Source organism: Sus scrofa, chromosome 7 (genome assembly GCF_000003025.6).
Source record: "Sus scrofa isolate TJ Tabasco breed Duroc chromosome 7, Sscrofa11.1, whole genome shotgun sequence".
Taxonomy (NCBI): Eukaryota; Metazoa; Chordata; class Mammalia; order Artiodactyla; family Suidae; genus Sus; species Sus scrofa.
The window spans coordinates 27,324,680-27,346,109 of NC_010449.5; the positions used below are offsets into that span (position 1 = coordinate 27,324,680).

Below are 21,430 nucleotides of genomic sequence, written 5' to 3' on the forward strand. Positions count from 1 at the left end.
AGTCAGGAATCATTAAAAGCTTATCAAGCCGGTCTAATCATTGAACAAGAATATGTTTTTGGCCACATGACACTTAAGATAAACACCGAAATTTGTCAGGGTGGAAAAAATTAGTGTGGGAGATTTAGTTCTCCAAGTCATGTTTGTGTGATGGTTTATTTATGTGTCATCCTGATTAGGCTATGATGTCTTGTTTGGGTCAAATAGGAGTGTGGCATTGCTGGGAAAGTATTTTTAGAGGAGATTAACTTTTTGTATGTTTCTTTAGGGTCACACCTGCAGCATATGGAAATTTCCAGGCTAAGGGTTCAATTGGAGATGCAGCTGCCAGCTTATGCCACAGCCACAGCAACATCAGATCCTAGCCATGTCTGTGATCTACACCGCAGCTCAGAGCAACACCCGGTCTTTAACCCACTGAGTGAGGCCAGGGATTGGACCAGCATCCTCGTGGATACTAGTTGGGTTCATTACCACTGAGGCACAATGGGAAATCCTGAGGTTAACATTTAAATCAGTAGACTTTGAGTAAAGCTGTTACCCTGCACAAGGCTGGTGGGCCTTTACCTCTTGAAGGCTGTAAGAGAAAAGATGGAAGTTCCCTGAGCGAGAAGGAATTCATTCTCCAGACTGTCTCTGGACTCGAATGTGCAATGTTAAGTCTTCAGTGAGTCTCCAGCCTGCTGTCCTGTCCTGCAGATTTTAGACTTGCCCCTCCCCACAACTAAGTGAGACAGTTCCTTAAATCTCTCTTTCTCTCTCTCCACACATACCACACACACACACACACACACACACACACAGCCTCTGTTTCTCTGGAACCCTAATAGGGGTGGCTTTATTCAAAATGGACATTTTTGAATGGATCTAATTAAGTTTTCTAAGAAGCAAAGTGACAATGCAACTAGTTGCAAGAAGTTTGTTATATCTGAGCCAATAAACATTTACTGACATCAAATATGCCGGGAATTATTAATATTAATATTTATTCCTTAATAAAAAACAAACAGGGTCAGAGTCTGAACACAAATTTCTAGATTTGTTAAAGTTTGGTTTAAGTCTTAGATTTTTGGAATGGAAAAAATACTCTTTTCACCAAATTCTATAGCATTTGAACTATTTATCTTTGGACAAATAAATGTTTCTCTTGGCCTTTGCAGATAAATCTGCACATTCATGCACTCTCTCATGTACCTTATCTCTTTTTTTTCCCATCATTCTGTATTCCATTCTTTATCCTCCCAATTGATCCAGTAACAAATTTGCTTTGCAATCAAAATGTATTTTATCAAAATTGGTTTTACATTTTTAATATGTGTTCTATTCAGTATCACTCTACATAATTCACATTTATAAAAATAATAACTCTAGGTATAGGAATGTAAAGAAACATCAAAAAATTTTTAAATGGGAGTTCCTGTCATGGCGCAGTGGTTAACGAATCCGACTAGGAACCATGAGGTTGTGGGTTCGGTCCCTGCCCTTGCTCAGTGGGTTAACGATCTGGCGTTGCCGTGAGCTGTGGTGTATGTCACAGACGCGGCTCGGATCCTGCGTTGCTGTGACTCTGGCGTAGGCCGGTGGCTACAGCTCCAATTGGACCCCTAGCCTGGGAACCTCCACATGCCGTGGGAGTGGCCCAAAGAAATAGCAAAAAGACAAAAAAAAAAAAATTAAAATGACGTGAATTCATCCTTATTCAACAGCATATCATTATGATCTTATTAAAAAAAGAAAACTTGTTCTAAAATTTGTTCTCCAGTGTAGGTCACAGACGAGGTTCAGATCTCATGTTGCTGTGGCTGTTCCCGTGTTACTGTGGCTATGATGCAGGCCAGCAGCTATAGCTCCAATTGGACCTCTAGCCTGGGAAGCTCCATATGCCACTGGTGCGGCCCTATAAAGAAAAATTCCACATATAAGTGACATAACAGTATTTGTCTGTCTGACACATTTTAATGAGCTTAAAACTTGTAGGTCTATCCATGTTGTAGGAAATGGCAGGTGTCATCCATTCCCTTTTATGGCTGAAGACCTCTCCATTGCATGTGCACACCACATCTTCTTGATTCATCTATCAGTGGACACAGGTTGCTCCCATATCTTGGCCATTCTAAATAACACTACAGTCAACAGAACTGTACATATCTCTTCAGATTCCTGTTATGTTACTTCAGAATTACAAGGAATGAAGTTGCTGGATCTTTTTTTTTTTTTTTTTTTTTTGAGGATACTCCATTCTTAAGATATATTACATACAATATTGCCTAATAATGCATCCAATTTACATTTCACCTCATGCAATAGCTACTAGTGAATATTCCTTTTTTGCTGGCCTGCCTCACAGCCACAGTAACATGGGAATAGCCACAGCAACATGAGATCTGAACCTCGTCTGTGACCTATACTACAACTCACGGCAATGTCAGATCCTTAACCTGCTGAGCAAGGCCATAGATCAAACCCGCAACCTCATGGTTCCTAGTCAGATTTGATTACGCTGCTCCACGACAGGAACTCCAAAGGAGGTAAGTTTAAACACTGTTTTAAAACACTCCTGGGAATGAAATTAATCAACAAATTCTAGGAGTTCCCATCGTGGCTCAGGGGTAATGAACCTGACTAGTATCTGTGATGATGCAGGCTCAATCCCTGGCCTTGCTCACTGGGTTAAGGATCCGGCATTGCTGTGAGCTCTGGTGTAGGTCACAAACACAACTTGGATGCTGTGTTACTGTGTCTGTGGCACAGGCCGGCAACTACAGTTCCACTTTGACCCCTAGCCTGGGAACTTCTATATGCTGCATGTGTGACACTAAAAAGACAAAAAAGAAAGAAATTATTAATTGTTAATGATTGTGTCAAAAGTGAAGTATAATCATAAGAAATCTGATATTTGAAGGACTGAGGGACCTGAAACAGAAAAACCACAGCAAGGATACACAGAGAATAATATTGCGCAAATTTTTTTCAATATGAAAAACCTTTGAAGTTTTGTATTAAAGAGAAAATGAACATTGACTTGCAATGACTAAGAGCAAATTATAAAACTACTGATCTTTAAAGAAAAAAATCCTTTGGGCATCCAGAATAAAAGAGCAAGAAACACATAAGGGAAGAAAAATGATATTTTGATCACGTATAGAGTGAATAGGCTGTCCCAGAAGAAATTAAGAGCAATATGTTAGAGACACTGAGGAGAGAAATGGTGAGTCATGGATTTTATATCAGGTGAGTGACTGGGTGTCAAAGACCCTGACATTCATGTCATCATGAAGGATCGAGGATGATGTTCCCACGATCAAAAGAATTAACACATTTCAGACAACAGGATCCTTAAAAACACACTGACATAGGGCAGATGGAAAGTACTAAATTCATAGTCCCCTTCTTAAGTCAACTCCAAATGAGGATGATAGGAGAGTGGGTGATCTTGGGGGTAGACACTAAGGTAACTGCCTGATACCAAATCATTAAGTTTTACCTAAGTTTAGGGGGCTTTTCTACATATGCAATTTATTTTATAGAAAAATATTTAAAAAGCAAATTGATAGAAAAATATTTAATACAAAAATCTTACATACCAATTGTAGAACATATATCAGAAACTAATCCTAAATCTACACAATAAAAAAACTAAGCTTGCACTATATTTGTTTACTAATAGATGAGTAGTGAGTCTATCCTGTTCCTTGTCCAGATGCAAACCTTCTGACTACCAGTGCCAGCCCCTCTGAGGCCCAGGCTGAGGCTTCTAGGTCAGGGCCTTCAAGACATCACACCAGAACCTGCAACACAAACACAGGGATGGAATTACTGGGAAGGCACAGAGACAGATGGAAGGATGGCTCCCCTGGTGGGTGCATGGGATCTACAAGGTTCCTCGGGGCCTGAAAGGAGCTGTGGGCCCTGACATCCCTAGGTCTAAGTTCCACAGGGCACTGGGGTCTGTTTGTAGCTCTTTGATGAGGGTGTTTTCTGTTAGCAAAGAGGGAATATAAATGTCCTCCAGGAGTGAGTTACCTGGGCATTTGGCTGGGCAGCCTTCACGTGACCTGTCCCTGGAGGAAAGGGGTCTGGGGCTCCAGGAGAAAAAGACCTAGTCTGTCCAACTTGAGCTCTGGGAGGAGCAGGAGGTCTCATAACCTAAGTGGGGAGGGGTAACCCTGCCACTCCAGCCCACACACTATACCACTAATCAGGAGACCTGCATGGTGGAAATGGACAGAAGCCTAAAGACCTCCCTTTATCCCCGATAATCCTTTCTACCTCTCAGCCATACTTGCTTGTGCTTTCAATTAAAAAAAAGATGTGGAAAAATCAATCTTCCTGACTTCAGACTATATGCCAAAGCTACAGTCATCAATTACATACTCCTAATAACAAGGATTCACCATATAGCACATGGAACTTACTTGATATTTTTATAATAGCCTATAATGAAAAGAATTTGAAGATGTACACCTGAAACTAACACAAAATTGTAAATAAACTACAGTTAAATATTTTTAAGTATTAAGAGTTTAAAAAAACCTTAAGATGTGTTTAATAAAAACATAAATTTATCTAAATTATTTCAACATGAAAAAGTTAAAGAAGAAAATGCTTTTTTTTTCCCCTTTAGTCTCTTTACAGCCTCACCTAAAGCATGTGGAAATTCATGGGCTACGGGCTGAATGCAAGCTGCAGCTGCTAGCTTGGCCACAGCCACAGCAACGCTGCATCCAAGATGCATTTGCAATGTATATTGCAGCTTGCAGCAATACCAGATGCTTAACCCACTGTGTGAGGTCAGGGATTGAACCTGTATCCTCATGGATACTATGTCCTGTTCTTAACCCACTGAGGCACAATGGAAACTCAGAGATGACAATGTTTTTAAAAGCGTAGCAAAACAAGTTATATTCATGTTATTTAATGACTATGAAAAATAACTAAAATATAACTAACTTGAATCCTGCCCTTTAACTCTACTCAAGAGAACACTGAAATGCCTCAGGTGTTCTTTAGTTGGAATTTGTCACATATATCAAACTACAGAACTTCAAACCTGTCTTCAAACCTATGACGGGTCTCTTAAGGGATCTCTGGAAACTTCCTCTTTTCACACCCATCAGCATCCCTCGGTCCTTTCATGTACCCCTGAGGGGTTAATCTTAACCTAAAGCCAGGTGGCCTAAAATAAGAGGCTGTGAAGGAGCACCTGAGGCTTGGTGGTGTTAGAATCATTGAAAGTCGCTCACCTGAGTTGGAGTTTTTCCTGGTGATTGACTTCAAGCAGTGCTGACAGGGAGCAGTGAGGGCTGCGGGAGGCTTTGAGAGGGAAAACGCTTGCCCCCTCCGTAAGGCTCTTAATTTTTCTGAGAGACAGAGAAGTATGAAAGCAGGATCAAAGGCATTGGTGAGCTGTGCAAAACAAAATCAAGTGACATCGGGAGGTAGAAGGACGGGGTTTGAAATGTCGGCAGAGCTATGGGCTGCTAGGGGATGAAGAGCACTGCTGTGGCCCATCTGCTGCTTGGTGTTGGTGCTTCCAGCCTCAGACATGGAGTGGGAGATGGGCGCTGGCGGAACCCCCAGGGACATGCCCCGCTGGTAAACAGTGAGTGACAGGTTACTTCTGACTCTCGGGTCCCAAATACTTCTCCTGAGGGTGGGTACAGAGTTCTTCCTTCTCAAATAGGGGTCTCATCCCTGCTGAGCCCAAAGCCCAAAGACCACATGCTCTGAAAGGCTGTCTGGGGTCTTGAATGCCTTTGGATGTTCCCGCGGCACAACCCAGAAGGCAAAGGCATTTGTCCTGAAGGTTGGGTATGCAGTTTTCTCCAGGCAGGCCTTGGTTGGGGAAAAAGCAGAGCTTGTGGACGGGCATGGAGGGTGTGTGGAAGCAGAGGGTGTGGCTGGCCGGGCTGTCCTCCTCACTGGGGTCTGGCTTGGAAATTTTCCCCTAGGTCTCCCTTTTCTTTTTCTATGCACACTGTCTAGAACTTCCTGTGGTTCACCCTGAGGGAAGAACATGAGCTGAAATGGGGTCTCCTGTCTTAAGGCAGGAAGGCAGATGAATTTCCAGTTGGTGGACCTGATGAAGTGGGATCAGCTGATGGATCTAGAATAATGCTATAGGAGAGGGAGGGGGAGAATGAGGGCAAGAGTCCTGGGAGGCTTGGAGAGAGAAACACCACCCTCTGTAAGTGAGCACATGGCGGTTCCCAGAGGGAGAGTAGGATGGATGCCAGCTGTTGGGTGCACCAGGCAAGGGTGGTCCATCCATGGGTTTGGTCAGGAAGCAGGAGGAAGGGCTATGAATCCTCATTAGAGACTATGGCCTCCAGAGGGCAAGCAGAGACCCAGCAGAGCCCAGCAGCTGACTGGTGTTAGCTTATCCCAGCTCAGAGGTGGGATTTGAGATGGCGGTTGCCCAGGCCATGCCTGGTGAGCAGGGCTAGGTTACAGGTTGCCCCCAACTCTGGGGTCAAAACGAGGTCACCTGATAGAAGCACATGGTTCTGCCTTCACCTCTGTGGGTCACATTCAGACAGCTCCTGCAGCACCACATCCGGACACTCCCAGGCAGTCACCTTTCTGACTGCCTCTGGGTTCTGCAGAGGCAGAAATCCCAAGCCAGAGCTACTTGGCTTGAATACTGAGCATGCAGTGTTCCAGGATCAGGCTCACCTGACCTTTGGCATCAGGAAAGCTGATGGGAGGTCATGAAGGGGGAGTGTCAAAGCAGACCAGAATCACTCGGTGGGCAGGCTGCGTCCCTCCCCCACAGACCCGTCTCTTGAGGGTTCTCGAGAAGAGCCTTTTTGCTTCCATCTGGGCCTCTCCCTTCTTTCATTCACCTCAAGCCAAGTCGCACAAAGTAAGAGTGGAGGTTGATTGATTTCAAGCTGGTTACTGGACATGGAATGGGCTTGGCGCATTGATGAGAGGCGTGGTGAAGTATAGGGGGGAGTGACTGCCCTGACGACCAGGAGACAGAATCCCCTCCACCCCCACCCCCGTTAGGCACTTGGTTGTTCTTAGAGGGAGGTGAGGAATGAAATCAGCAATCAGGTAACAAGCCCAGTGCATCCCATGGGTTGGTTCAGGAGGTGGAAGGGTGCTCTGCGTTGCTATTAGAGAGAATGGCCACAAGAGGGTGCTGAAGCACTAGCCATGTTGGCTTGGCGCTTTTGGGCTCAGATTTGGTTCCAGATGTGGACGGTGTCTCCCCTGGCAGATTTCCGGCAAGGACGGGTAGGTGCCTGGCCGCCACTGGCTCACCACGTCAAAGGGATAGGTTGCTCACTTCACACCTCTGGGTCACTGTCTGGGGGCTCAGGCAGCCCAAAGTGCCCACCATTGGACAGCCCTTCAGGGTTCTGACTGCCTCTGGTCTCTCCAGAAGCAGAATTCATAAACCACAAGGAAGCCATGGGCTTGAGTATCGGCATGCAGTTATCCAGAGTTGGGCTTACTTGGAGCTTGGCCTCAGGAGGGCTGGGCTAATGGCTGTGAATGGAGAGTGTAAAAGCAGAGGTCCTTTGCTGGCTGTGCCCTTCCCTGTGACTGGTCTCTTAAGGGATCTCTGAAAACCTACTCATTTTTCTTTTATCAGCATCACTTGGTCTTTTCATGCACCCCTGAGGGGATAATCTTAACCTAAAGCCAGGTGACCTAAAATAAGGAGCTGCGAAGAGGCTGCCTGAGGCTTGGTGGTGTTAGAATCATTGAAAGTCGCTCACCTGAGTTGGAGTTTTTCCTGGTGATTGACTTCAAGCAGTGCTGACAGATAGGGGGTGTGAGGGCTGTGGGAAGCTTTGAAACAGAAAAAAACCCCACCTCCGTAAGGCTCTTAATTACTCTGAGAGAGACGTAAGAAAGCAGGAACTCAGGCGCTCACAGGCCGAGCAAAACAAAATCAGGTGGCAGCAGGAAGCAGAAGGATGGAGTTTGAAATGTTGGCAGAGCTATGGGCTGCTAGGGGATGAAGAGCACTGCTGTGGCCCATCTGCTGCTTGGTGGTGCTTCCAGCCTCAGACATGGAGTGGGAGATGGGCGCTGGCGGAACCCCCAGGGACATGCCCCACGGGTAAACAGTGAGTGACAGGTTACTTCTGACTCTCGGGTCCCAAATACTTCTCCTGAGGGTGGGTACAGAGTTCTTCCTTCTCAAATAGGGGTCTCATCCCTGCTGAGCCCAAAGCCCAAAGACCACATGCTCTGAAAGGCTGTCTGGGGTCTTGAATGCCTTTGGATGTTCCCGCGGCACAACCCAGAAGGCAAAGGCATTTGTCCTGAAGGTTGGGTATGCAGTTTTCTCCAGGCAGGCCTTGGTTGGGGAAAAAGCAGAGCTTGTGGACGGGCATGGAGGGTGTGTGGAAGCAGAGGGTGTGGCTGGCCGGGCTGTCCTCCTCACTGGGGTCTGGCTTGGAAATTTTCCCCTAGGTCTCCCTTTTCTTTTTCTATGCACTTCCTGTGGTTCACCCCGAGGGAAGAACATGAGCTGAAATGGGGGTCTCCTGTTTTAAGGCAGGAAGGCAGATGAAAGTCCAGCTGGCAGACCTGACTGCAAGTGGGATCAGCTGATGGACATAGAACGACAGCGTGGGAGAGGAAGGGGGAGAAGGAGGATGAGGGCTCTGGGAGGCTTGGAGAGAGAAACACCACCCTCTGGAAAGCAAGCACACGGCAGTTCTCAGAAGAGAAGGAGGATGGATGCCAGCTGTCGGGTGCACCAAGACAGGGTGGTCCATCCATGGGTTTGGTCAGGAAGCAGGGGAAGGATTGTGACTCGTCATTGGAGACCATGGCTGGTAGGCTGCAGGCAGAGTACCAGCAGAGCCCAGCAGCTGATCGGGGTTACTTTACCACAGCTCAAGAGTTCGGGTTCAAGAATTCGTGTGAATATCGGGCAGGGAGTGTTTCAGGATTGGCCTTGTCTGGTGTTTGGGGTTTGAGAAGCTGGGCCTTTGTTGGTCCTGCATGGAGACTGTAAAAGCAGAGGTTCCTAGTTGGGCAGGATGCATCCAACGCACAGACTTGTCTCTCTGAAAAGTTTTTTTTTTTTTCCTTCCATGTGAGCCTCACCCTCCTCTCATTAAGCCCTGAGAGGAAAAATCTGACTCCCTGAGAGGAAACACTGACTGAAAGCCAGGTCACTTAAGTTAGAAAGGGAGACTGATTACTTTAAAAATGGTTACCTGATTCGGAATAGGCTCAGCTCACTGACTAAGGAGAATAGTGAAGGATTGGGAGGAGTGAGTGCCATGGCTGGCATTGAGGGAAAAACGCACCCTCTTAAAAGCTCTTAGTTGTTCTCAGATTGAGAGGAGGAATTAAATCCTCTTTCTGGTGCACAGGACCACGGCAGCCCATGGGTTTGGGCAGGAGGCAGGGCTCTGAGTTGTCATTAGAAAGAATGTCCACTAGATGGCGCCAATGCGCCATCCAAGCTCTGCAGAAGCTTGTATTGGCTCAGAGACTTGGTTGGAGATGGGGATGGTGGATCCCCCAGGAGTGTCCCACCGGAGGTTGCCTATAGCATGCAACTGCCTCTCCAGGCCAAACTGGCCTCGGGATGGCTGGGCTGGCGTTCATCAGTGGAGAGTGTAAAAGCAGAGGTCCTTTGGTGGGCAGGTTGGGTGCATCCCAGAGACCAATCTCTTGAGGGATCTCTGAAAAGTTCTGCATTTTCCTTTCACTTGAGCTGGTAATGGAGCCCTAAGGCTGCCCTTATTTTTCTGACAGACAGAGATGAAGAAGAGAGGACCAAGTCAGGCCCAAAGTGCTGAAGAGCAGTGCCAACAGAACTGGGAGGGGTCAGGAGGCAGAAGAATGGGATCTGAAGGGCTGGTATGGATAATGGCTGCTAGACAACAATGAGCCCATCTTCTGCTTGGTGTTGGCAAGTCCAGACTCAGAGATGCCAGGGTTGCCAATGGCGCTGGTGGAAACCCAAAGATAAGCCCAGCGATAGAAGGTGAGTTATGGGCTTCTTCTGACTCTTGGATCGACTATGCATATCCTGACAATGGGATCAGAGCTCTTCCTTCATGTCTAGAGGTTGTTTCCATACTGTTCATGGAGCCCTGAGACCAGACAATGGGACCAGCTAACCGTAGCCTGAATACCTTTGGATTCACCAAGGGTGTAGACTTGAATCCAAAAATACCTGGTTTGAAACTTGGGCATGCAGTCCTCGAGAGTCAGGCTGTTGTCCTTGTGGCATCTGGAAAGCAGTGCCCGTGGACCTGATTGGAGGGTGTAGAAGGGGGTTTGTGGCTGGCCAGGCTATTCTCATCCCTGGGATCTATCTCTGGAATTTCTCCACAGAGGTCCTTTTTTTTTTTTTTTCTCCCTAAGCCACTTTTTTCTGGCAGTTACCCCCGGGAGATTGAAAAGTAGCCAAAACTGGGTCATGTGAATTGAGGCAGACAGATGAATTTCCAGCTGGTTGCCTGACTTGAAGTCAGATTGGCCGATGGAGGTAGAAGAGTGCAGTTGTACAGGGAGAAAGGAGTGAACTGGGAGAGGTTGAGAGAGACACCGCACACTCTCGTGTAAGGCACGTGGTGGCTCTTAGAGTGAGAGTAGGAGGGAAATCGGCTGTCAGGTGCACAAAGGGAGGGCAGTCCAGGCATGGGTTTGGTCAGGAGGCAGGGGGAAGGGCTCCGAGTTGTTTTTGGAGAGAGTGGCCATGAGAGGGCGCCAGAGCAGCAGCAGAGCCCAGCAGCTGCTTGGGATTGGCATTTCCCAGCCCAGACATGGGGTTTGAATTGGTTGGGCCGAGGGGTGGAAGTGGGGGTGGTGATGGTGATAGATTTCCCAGGATGTGCCTTGTGAGGAGGGCTAGTTTATGGGTCACCTCTGACTCTGCAATCTAAATGATCTCACCTGACAGAAAGGACACTTTTCTGCCTTCACACCTGGGGGTCACTTTCAGGCAGCTTGTGTAGCCCAAAGTCCAGACAATGGGGCAGGCTGTCATGAGCTCAGACAGCCTCTGGATTCTGCAGAGGCAGACAAGTGAACAGAAGTGGAGTCGGCTTGAATATTGGGCAGGCAGTGTTCTAGGATCAGACTTGCGTGGAATTTGGGGTTTGGAAAGCCATGATGTTGTTCATGGAGAGTGTAAAAGCAGAAGTTCCTTGCCAGGTAGGCTGTGTGCAACACACACACTTGTCTCTCTGAGAATTTTGTTCTTTTCCTTCCATTTGAGCCTCTCCCTCCTCTTGTTCACCCCTGAGAGGGAAAATCTGACCTGAAGCCAGGTCACAGAAATTAGGAAGGAAGGCTGATTAACTGAAAAATGGTAACCTGTTTCCAGAGTGGACTCAGCTCACTGACTAATGAGAATGGTGAAAGACTGGGAGGAGTGAATGGCTGGCATTGAGGGAAAAACACACCCTCTTAAAAGCTCTTGGTTGTTCTTAAGAGTGAGGGATGGAACTAAGTCAGCTGTCTGGTGCACTGGCCCAGGGCAGTCCTTGGGTTTGGGCAGGAAATAGGAGGCTGGAGGCAGGGCTCTGAGTTGCCATTAGAGAGAATGTCCGCCAGAGGGCACCGAAGCACCACACAAGCTCACAGCTGCTTGGTATGGGCACTTCCAGGCTCAGCGATGTGGTTGGAGATGGGGATGGAGGATTCCCCAGAGGGTGTCTGGTAAGAAGGGGTTCCTACAGCCTGCAACTTCTTCTCCAGCCCAAACAGGCTCCCCAGGTGAAAGGGAAATTGTTCCACCTTCCCAAATCTGGGTCACTTTGGGGTGGCATAGCTAGCCCAAAGCCCACATTAAAGGACAGGTCTTCAGATCAGACTGCCATGGGCTTGTGGAGAAGTAGAAATCTGAAACTCAAGCAGTTTCCTTTAGAACTTGGCATGTAGTTTGCGAGAGTCAGGCTTGCTTGGTGTTTGGCCTCTGGAGAGCTGGGCTGGTGGTCTTTAGTGGAGAAGGTAAAAGCAGAGGTCCTTTGGAGGGCAGGCTGGGTCCATTCAAAGGACCTGTCTCTTGAGAGGGTCTCTTAAAACTTCTGCATTATCCTTCATCGGAGCCTCTCCCTCTTCATATGCGTGCTTGAGGGGTAATCTTACTTTAAATGCAGGTCATATAAAATAAGGTCTGGGCAAAGTGGGATGAGCAGCATGTGGGGGAATCTAAAGCCTGTTTCCTGACTTGAAGTGTGTTCAGCCAGTGGGCTCACAGGAGTGCTGACAGATAGCAAGCGTGCCGGGATGTGGGAGATATTGAGAGAGAAATAGCACCTCTGTAAGGCCCTCGATTTTTGTGAGAGAGGGAGAAAAAGTGAGAGAGACAGGAGAGGACCAGATCAGGCTCACAGGTGCTCAAGGGCAGTGCAAACAGAACCGGGAGGGGTCAGGGGGTAGAAGAATGGGATCTGAAGGGCTGGTATGGGCAATGGCCGTTAGAGGACGAGGAGCCCAGTTGTGCCCATCTGCTGCGTGGTGTTGGCACTTCCGCACTCAGAGATGGGGTTGCCAGTAGTACTGGTGGAACCCCAAGGTTGTGCCCAGCAAGGGAAGGTGAGTTATGGCCTCTTCTGACTCTCAGGTTAACAATCCATCTCCTGAGGTGGGTACAGAGGTCTTCATTCATGGCTAGGGGTCATTTCCATACTGGTCATGGAGCCCTAAGACCAGACGATGTGACTGATTATCGATGGTCTGAATGCCTTTGGATTTTCCAGTGGTGTAGCACTCAATCCAGTAGTATTTTTTTGAACGTGGGGCATGCAATTCCTGAGACTCCTGTTTTGTCTGCTGTGTCATCTGTAAAGCAGTGCTCGTGGACCTGACTGGAGGGTGTAGAAGGGGGATTTGTGTCTGGCCGGGCTGTTCTCATCACTGGGATCTATCTCTGAAATGTCTCCACAGCCTGACTTTTTATTTGTCTCACTGAGCCACTGCTTTCTGGCAGTTACCCCTAGAAAATTTAACAGTAGTCGAAACTAGGTCTCATTTTTAAGGCAGGTAGATGAATTTCCAGCTAATTGGCTGACTTGATGTTTGATTAGCTGATGGATGTGGACCAGTGGAATCGGACAGGGAGGAAGGAGTGAGCTGAGAGATGTTGAGAGAGATACCTCACCTTGTGTAGGACACCTGGTCCTTGTGTAGGACACCTGGTCCTTCTTAGAGACTAGGAAGGAAACTGGCTGTCAGGTGCACAAATCAAGGGCAGTGCAGGTATGACTTTGTTCAGGAGGCAGGAGGAAGGGCTCTGAGTTGTTATTATAGAAAGTGGCTGCCAGAGGGTTCGAGAGCAGGGAGAGAGCTCAGCAGCTGCTTGGGATTGGCATTTCTCAGCCCAGAGATGGGATTTGAGTTGGTAGGGCGGGTGGTAGGTGTTGGTGTGGTGATGATGGTTGTGGTTGCGGTGGTAGACTTCCTGGGACGTGCCTTCAGAGGAGGGCTAGTTTGTGGGTCACCTCTGACTCTGCAATCTAAACGATCTCACCTGACAGAAAGGACACTTTTGTGCCTTCACATCTGTGGGTCGCTTTCAGACAGCTTGGGTAGCCCAAAGTCCAGACAGTTGGGCAGGCTGTCACAAGCTCAGACAGCCTCTGGATTCTGCAGAGGCAGACCTGTGAACCCAAGTGGAGTTGGCTTGAATATTGGGCAGCAATGTTCTAGCATCAGACTTGCGTGGTGTTTGGGGTTTGGAAAGCTGAGCTGTTGGTGGTGGTTTCATGGAGGGTGTAAAAGCAGAGGTTCCCTGCTGGGCAGGATGCATCCAACACACAGACTTATCTCTCTGTAAAGCTTCCTCTTTCCCTTTCATTTGAGCCTCCCCCCCCTCTTGTTAAGCCCTGAGAGGAAAAATCTGACCTCAAACCAAGTCACATAAATCAGGAGGGGAGGCTGATTAATTTAAAAATGGTTACCTGATTCAGAATAGGCTCAGCTCACTGACTAATGAGAATGGTGAAGGATTGGGAGGAGTGAGTGCCATGGCTGGCACGGAGGGAAAAACAGCTCTCTTAAATGTGCATAGTTATTCTTAGAGTGAGAGGAGGAACTAAGTCTGCTGTCTGGTGCACAGGTCCAGGGTAGTCCATGGTTTTGGTCAGGAGGCAGGAGGCAGGGCTCTGAGTTGCCATTAGAGAGAATGTCCACCAGACAGCGCCAAAGCACCACTCAAGCTCAGCAGCTGCTTGGTATGGGCACTTCCAGGCTCAGAGATGTGGTTGGAGATGCTTGGTCAGAAGGCATTGCCTACACCCTGCAACTGCCTCTCCAGGCCAGATTGGCTTCTGCACTGAAAGGGAAAGCGTCCCACCTTCCCACACCTGGGTCCCTTAGTGCATCTCCTCTAACCCAAAGCCCACATTAAAGGACAGCTTCCTGTTTCAGAGGGAAGCTGCCTTGAGTCCTGGGCATGTGGTTTTCAAGAGTAAGGCTTGCTGGTGCTTGGCCTCTAGAGAGCTGGTGGTGGCCAGTGGTGAGTGTAAAACCAGAAGGCCTTTGGAGGGCAGGCTAGGTCCATCCCAGTGATCAGTCTCTTGAGGGGTCTCTGAAAAGTTCTGCATTTTCCTTTCATCTGAGCCTCTCGCTCCTTTTGTGCACCCCTGAGGGAAAATATTACCTTAAAGCCAGGTCACATAAAATAAGGCCTGGCAAATTGGGATGTGGGGGTGGGGTGGGGTGTGGGAATCTAAAGCCTGTTCCCTGACCTGGAGTGTGTTTAGCTGATGGGCTCAAGGGAGTGCTGACAGATAGGGAGCGTGCTGGGATATGGGAGATATTGAGAGAGAAACAGCACCCTCCGTAGGGCCCTGGATTTTTCTGAGAGAGAGGGGTGGGGGAGAGGACCAAATCACACTCACAAGTACTCAAGGGCAGTGCAAGCAGAACCTGGAGGGATCAGGAGGCAGAGGAATGGGATCTGAAGGGCTGGTGTAGATAATGGCTGCTAGAGGACAAGGAGCCCTGACATGCCCATCTGCTGCCTGGTGTTGGCACTTCCACACTCAGAGACGGGTTTTCCAGTGGCACTGCCAGAACCCCAAGTTTGAGCCCAGTGAGGAGGGGGTGAATTAAGGACTCCTTTAGACTCTTGGTGACAATGCAGCTCCTGATAGTGGGTACAGAGCTCTTCCTTCATGGCTTCGGGTCATTTCCATACTGCTCACGGAGCCCTAAGAGCAGATGATATGACCGGCCGTCTGTGGTCTGAACGCCTTTGGAGTCTCCAATGGAATAGCCTTGAAACCAAAAGTATTTGGTTTGAACCTTGGGCATGCAGTTCATGAGAGTCAGGATATTGTCTGGGGTGGCATCTGGAACACAGTGCTTGTGGACCTGATTGGAGGGTGTAGAAGGGGTTTGTGGCTGCCCAGGCTGTTCTCATCCCTGGGATCTATCTCTGAAATGTCTCCACAGAGTTTCCTTTTCTTTTTCTCCCTGAGCCACTGCTTTCTGACAGTTACCCCCCAGAAAAGTGAACATTAGCTAAAACTAGGTCACATGTATTAGGGCAGGCAGATGAATTTCCAGCTGGTTGCCTGACTTGTCAGATTGGCTGAGGGAGGTTGCTGAGCGCTGTTGGATAGGGAGGAAGGAGTGAGCTGGGAGACGCTGAGACACCTCACCCTCCTGTATAAGGTATGTGGTGGTTCTCAGAGTGAGAGTAGGAGGGATTGTCTGTCAGGCCCACAAACTGGGGGCAGTCTAGCCATGGGTTTGGTCAGGAGGCTGGAGGAAGGGCTCTGAGTTGTCACCAGAGGGCATCAGAGCAGTGGCAGAGCCCAGCAGCTGCTGGGATTGGAATTTCCCAGCCCACACATAGGGTTGGTGTTGCTTGGCCGAGGGGTGTTGGTGATGATGGTGGTGGTTGAGGTGGTGCTTGCAGATTTCCTGGGACCTGTCTTCAAAGGAGGGCTATGTTATGGGCCATTTCTGACTGACCAATGTAAATGACCTCACCTGACAGAAAGGACACATTTCTGCCTTCACACCTGGGGGTCACTTTCAGACAGCTTGGGTAGCCCAAAGTCCAGACAGTTGGGCAGGCTGTCACAAGCTCAGACAGCCTCTGGATTCTGCAGAGGCAGACAAGTGAACCGAAGTGGAGTCGGCTTGAATATTGGGCAGGCAGTGTTCTAGGATCAGACTTGCATGGTGTTTGGAGTTTGGAAAGCTGGGCTGTTGGTGGTGGTTCATGGAGGGTGTAAAAGCAGAGGTTCCCTGCTGGGCAGGCTGCGTTCAACACAGTCTTGTCTCTCTGAAAAACTTCTTTTCTTTCCATCAGAACTTCTCCCTCCTCTCATTCACCCCTGAGAAGAAAAATCTGACCTCAAGCCAGGTCACAGGAATTAAGAAGGGAGACTGATTACTTTAAAAAATGATTACCCAATTCAGAGTGGACTCAGCTCACTGACTATGAGCATGGTGAAGGACTGGGAGGATTGAGTGCCATGGCTAGTACTGAGGGGGGAAAATGCCTTCTTAAAGGTGCTTGGTTGTTCTTAGAGTGAGAGGCCGCTCTCCGGTGCACAGCACCAGGGCATGGTTTGGGCTGGAGGCAGGAGGCTGGGCTCTGAGTTGTCATTAGAGAGAATGTCCACCAGAGGGCGCCAAATCTCTTCACTTCTGGGCTGAGCGATGTGGTTGGAGATGGGGATGGAGGATTCCCCAGAGGGTGTCCAGGTCAGAAGGCATTGCCTACAGCCTGCAATTGCCTCTCCAGGCCAAATTGGCTCCCGTGGTAAAAGGGAAAGGGTTCCACCTTCCCACACATTGGTCAATTTGCATTGGCAGAGCTAGCCCAAAGCCCACATTAAAGGACAGGCCTTGGGGTTCCAACTGCCTTGGGATGATGGAGAAGTGGAACTCTGAAACAGGGAAGCTGCCTTGGGTCCTGGGCATGTGGTTTTGTGGAGTTAGGCTTGCACGGTGTTTGGCCTCTGGAGAGCCTAGCTGGTGGTGGTCAGTGGAGACTGTTAAAGCAGAGGTCCTTTGGAGGGCAGGCTAGGTCCACTCCAGGGACCAGTCTCTTGAGGGCTTCTCTGAAAAGTTCTGTGTTTTCCTTTCCTCTGAGCCTCTCCCTCCTTTTGTGCACCCCTGAGGGAAAATCTTACCTTAAAGCCAAGTCACATAAAATGAGGCCTGGCAAAGTGGGATGAGTGGTGTGTGGGGGAATCTAAAGCCTGTTCCCTGACCTGAAGTGTGTTTAGCTGATGGGCTCACAGGAGTGCTGACAAATAGGGAGCGTGCTGGGATATGGGAGATATTGAGAGAGAAATAGCACTCTCCGTAAGGTCTTTGATTTTCATGACAGAGAGAGAAAGAGTGCGAGACAGAGACAGGAGAGGACCAGATCAGGCTCACAGGTACTCAAGAGCAGTGCAAACAGAACCGGGAGGGGTCAGGAGGCAGAAGACTGGGATCTGAAGGGCTGGTGTAGGTAATGGCCACTAGAGGACAGGGAGCCCTGCCATGTCCATCTGCTGCCTGGTGTTGGCACATCCACACTCAGAGATGGGGTTGCCAGTGGTGCTGGTGGAACCCCAAGGAAGTGGCCAGAGATGGAAGGTGAGTTATGGGCTTCTTCTGGCTCTGGGGTTGACAGTGCATCTCCTGATAGTGGGTACAGAGCTCTTCCTTCATGGTTAGGGGTTGTTTCCTACTGCTCACAGAGCCCTAAGTCCCAATGATGTGACCAGCTATCCGTGGTCTTAATGCCTTTGGATTCTCTGATGGAATAGCCATGAATCAAAAAGTATTTGGTTTGAATCTTGAGCATGCAGTTCTTGAGAGCCAGGATTTTGTCCGATGTGGCATCTGGAACGCAGTGCTCGTGGACCTGATTGGAGGGTGTAGAAGGGGGTTTGTGGCTGGCCAGGCTGTTCTCATCCCTGGGATCTATCTCTGAAGTTTCTCCACAGAGTTCCTTTTACATTTTTTTGCCCTAAGCCAATTTTCTCTGGCAGTTACCCTGGAAAATTGAACAGTAGCCGAAATGAATATTAAGGCAGGCAGATGAATTTCCAGCTTGCCTGACTTGAAGTCTGATTGGCAGATGGAGGTGAATGACTGGAGTAGAACACGGAGGAAGTAGTGGGCTGGGGGATGTTGAGAGAGACACCTCGCCCTCTTGTAAGATACACGGTGCTGCTTAGTGGGGAAATAGTGGGAGTAGTAGAGAAATCAGCTGTCAGGTGCCCAAACCAAGGGCAGTCCAGCCATGGGTTTGGTCAGGAGGCTGGAGCAAGGACTCTGAGTCGTCATAGAGAGCACGGCCACCAGAGGGCACCAGAGCAGTGGCAGAGCCCAGCAGCTGCTTGGCATTGGCATTTCCCAGCCCAGAGATGGGGTTGGAGTTGGTCAGGCAGGGGGTGTTGGTAATGGTGGAGGTGGTGGATTGTTGCCTGGGATGAACCTTGAGAGGAGGGCTATTTTATTGGTCACCTCTGCCTGTCCAATCTAAATGACCTCACCTAACGGGAAGGACACTTTTCTGCCTTCACATCTGTGTGTCGCTTTCAGACAGCTTGTGTAGCCCAAAGTCCGCATAGTGGGGCAGGCTGTCATGAGCTCAGACAGCCTCTGGATTCTGCAGAGGCAGACAAGTGAACAGAAGTGGAGTCAGCTTGAATATTGGGCAGGCAGTGTTCTAGGATCAGACTTGCATGGGGTTTGGGGTTCAGAAAGCCGGGCTGCTGTTGGTCATGCATGGAGAGTGTAAAAGCAGAGGTTCCCTCCTGGGAAGGCTGCAACCAACTCACAGACTGGTCTCTCTGAAAAGTTTCTTCTTCTCCTTTCATTTGTGCCTCTCCCTCCTCTCGTTCACCCCTGAAAGGGAAAATCTGACCTCAAGCCAGGTCACAGAAATTAGGAAGGGAGGCTGATTACTTTCAAAATGGTGACCCGTTTCATAGAGGGCTCAGCTCACTGACTAATGAGAACAGTGAAGGATTGGGAGGAGTGAGTGCCATGACTGGCACTGAGGGGAAGAAAAAACTGCCCTCTTAAAGGTGCTTGGTTGTTCTTAGAGTGAGAGGAGGAACTAAATCTGCTCTCTGATGCACAGGTCCAGGGCCCTCCATGGGTTTTTCCAGAGGAAGGAGGGGGAGGGAGGAGGGAGGAGACAGGGCTCTGAGTTGTCATTAGAGAGAATGCCCGCCAGAGGGCGCAAAAACTCACCCAAGCTCAGCAGCTGCTTGGTATGGGCACTTCTAGGCTCAGAGAGGTGGCTGGAGATGGGGATAGTGGATTCCCCAGAGGGTGTCCAGCAAGAAGGGGTTCCTACATCCCACAATTGCCTCTCCAGGCCCAACTGGCTGCCATGGTTAAAGGGAAATTGTTCCACCTTCCCACACCTGGGTAACTTTAGGGCATCACAGTTAGCCCAAGGCCCACATTAAAGGACAGGCCTTGGGGTTCCAACTGCCTTGGGATTATAGAGGAGTGGAACTCTGAAACTGGGCTGTTGCCTTGGGTCCTGGGCATGTGGTTTTGCAGAGGTAGGCTTGTACGGTGTTTGGCCTCTGGAGGACAGGCTGGGTCCACTCCAGGGACCAGTCTCTTGAGGAGTCTCTGAAAAGTTCTGCATCTTCCTTTCACCTGAGCCTCTCCCTGATTTTGTGCACGTCTGAGGGGAAAAAACTTACCTTCAAGCCAGGAAACATAAAATGAGGCTTGGCAATGCATGATGGATGGGGTGTGGGGGAATCTAAAGCCTGTTCCCTGACCTGAAGTGTGTTCAGCTGATGGGCTCACAGGAGTGCTGACAGATAGGGAGCATGCTGGGATATGGGAGCTATTGAGCGAGAGATAGCGCCTCTGTAAGGCCCTGGATTTTTCTGAGAGAGGGAGAAAGAGTGCGAGACAGAGACAGAAGAGAATCAGATCAGGCTCACAGGTGCTCAAGAGCAGTGCAAACAGAACTGGGAGGGGTCAGGAGGCAGAAGAATGGGATCTGAAGGGCAATGGCTATTAGAGGATGAGGAGCCCAGTTGTGTCCATCTGCTGCCTGGTGTTGGCACATCCACACTCAGAGATGGGGTTGCCAGTGGTGCTGGTGGAACCCTAAGGAAGTGGCCAGAGATGAAAGGTGAGTTATGGGCTTCTTCTGGCTCTGGGGTCGACAGTGCATCTCCTGATAGTGGGTACAGAGCTCTTCCTTCATGGCTATGGGTGGGGTGCAGAGAAATTGAATGTATTTGGGATGGAGTAAGTTGAGCTTAGTTCTCTGGGAGACTTTGCAAGAGAAGTAGCCCAGTCTGGGTTATTTCATTGAGCTAATAGTGTATGAGAAGGAAATCAAGGAGTTCCCATCATGGCTCAGTGGTTAATGAATCTGACTAAGACCCATGAGGTTACGGGTTTGATCCCTGGCCGTGCTCAGTGGGTTAAGGTTCTGGCATTGCCATGAACTGTGGTGTAGGTTGCAGATGCGGTTCGGATCCTGCGTTACTCTGTGCAGGCTGGCACTTACAGCTCCGATGGGACCCCTAGCCTGGGAACCTCCATATGCCGCGGGAGCGGCCCTAGAAAAGGCAAAAAGACAAAAAAAAAAAAAAAAAAAAAAAAAAAACAAAGAAAAAAAGAAAAAAGAAGGAAGTCAAGCTGGCAGGTACCCAAGGCCAGTGCTGCCTTGAGGGCGACTGAGGGAACTGGAGGAAGAGCTGAGATTTGGTGTTGGAGGGGATGGCCACCAGATGGCGCCAGAGAACAGGCAAAGCCCACCTGCAGCCCCTGGCTTCAACTTCAGTCTCAGAGTTGGGGCTGGAGATAAGTTCGGCAGAACTCCATGGATGAGCCCAGAGATGAGGGGTTGGTTGCTCTGGGTCTTTGTCTCTCCATCCCAAATTGCCTTACCTCATAGGGGGCACAGGTGTCACTTCAAAATGTCCTGGGGCACTTCCAGTCTGGTTGGGGGCCCAGTGGTTAGAGTACTTGACAGGTTTCTGGGGTCTGATTTCCCTTAGTTCCTACAGAGGCAGGACTCTGGACAAGAAACTTGTGTCTTGAATCTTGGGCTTGCAATTTTCAAGCCTCTGCACTGCAGAGGATTGTCGTGTGGAAAAGTGGGCTGGTGGCTGGGAATGGAGCAGGTAAGAGGGGAGATGCTTTGGCAGGCTGATTTGCTAATCTCTGCGCTTTTCTTTCAAACAGTCTCACCAAAACGCCTTCCCTCTCTATCTCAGCCTCTTTTCCCAGTTTCCTACCCGTGTTTCAGGAAGCAAGCCTAGGGCATTTCTCATGAGTTAAGACAAGGTAATTGATTTAAAGAAGACTCTCAAGACCCAGTGGGTAGGGAGGGCAAGGGTTTTAATGTACGTGGTTGGGTAGGATGGGGTGAGTGCTGAGAGATTTGACAATAAAATATCCCCAGTGTGTAGGGCGTGTCATAGGACAGGGTGAGGAGGAATGAAATCAAGCTGGCAGGGGTCTAAGGCCAGGGCAGCCCCAGGGGCTG

At 49.1% G+C, this 21,430-nt stretch overlaps 1 long non-coding RNA gene across 1 annotated transcript; it reads right to left on the reverse strand.

Annotated features, from left to right (window-relative positions):
* On the reverse strand, positions 2,173-20,379 carry LOC110261504. The gene is made up of 2 exons (XR_002345640.1): positions 5,244-20,379; positions 2,173-3,788 (listed from the first exon to the last, which is right to left on the reverse strand). It is a non-coding gene; the product is annotated as an uncharacterized LOC110261504 (long non-coding RNA).